This window comes from Arachis ipaensis, chromosome B04, assembly GCF_000816755.2.
Source record: "Arachis ipaensis cultivar K30076 chromosome B04, Araip1.1, whole genome shotgun sequence".
Classification (NCBI taxonomy): domain Eukaryota; kingdom Viridiplantae; phylum Streptophyta; class Magnoliopsida; order Fabales; family Fabaceae; genus Arachis; species Arachis ipaensis.
This window is the reverse complement of record NC_029788.2, coordinates 114,587,572-114,588,431: the sequence shown is the minus strand read 5'-3', so window position 1 is coordinate 114,588,431 and position 860 is coordinate 114,587,572. Positions and strand designations below refer to the sequence as shown.

The window sequence follows — 860 nt, the reverse complement described above, 5'->3', positions numbered from 1 at the left end:
TTGCTTGTTCGTTGCGCTAGAAAGAAACCCTAGCAGAGCCCTCGTTTTCTTTTCCTCACACCACTCACGTAAAATTCGTCACTCTAATGCTTGATTTTATTTTAATTTAACAACATTACATAATAAGGTTACAATATTCATTTAATGAGTTTAATAGATATATAAATGATAATATTTTACTAGTTTTTCTTCAAAATGATTAAGTATCTCGTTATTGATATCAGTATCATTTCAAAGATTATATCCAATACAAATTTCAATTTTAAATCAGTTCAATAAAAAAAATATCTCATTGAAATTACTCTTAAGGTATTGCAAAATGGTCACAGTTGTATATTCAAAATAACTTTTCTCATATTTTGTGTATTTTTGCAAATAATGAATTATTTATTTATTTAAATAAAAAGCAAAAACATTAAACTTTAAAATAATTGCTCATTTTATAAAAGTAATATTAGAGAATCAATATCAGTTATATCAGTTAATTTTTTTAAGATAATTTTATTTATTTTAAATTTTAAACTGTAAATTATAAACCCATTGACTCTAAACATTAAATTATAAATCCTAAAAAAAGTTGACAAATATTGAGAAACAAAAATTGGTTGCTATACTTTCTATTTTTTCAAAAAAAGCCAAGCAAACAAATAAAAGAGTAGAAACTAGAAAGAAAAACAGTTTTTCTCCTTTCTTTTCTTTTCTTTCAATAGAGAGAATATTTTGTACCTACTACCTAGTCAACGGTCAAACCTCCTATTCACTACCACACTACGAGTGTGGTTTTCGGCTTTTCGCTTTCACTTGTCACTCTTATTCAGTTCTTCTGTAATCTGTACTTCATCTTTCAATATTCTTCAAAA

General features: G+C 25.2%; 1 protein-coding gene across 1 annotated transcript in view; it reads left to right on the top strand.

Annotated features, from left to right (window-relative positions):
- LOC107639778 overlaps positions 700–860 on the top strand; it is a 4,022-nt gene continuing 3,861 nt past the window's right edge. The window contains exon 1 of the mRNA XM_016343380.2: positions 700–860. The gene's annotated coding sequence lies outside the window, so the exon portion shown is untranslated.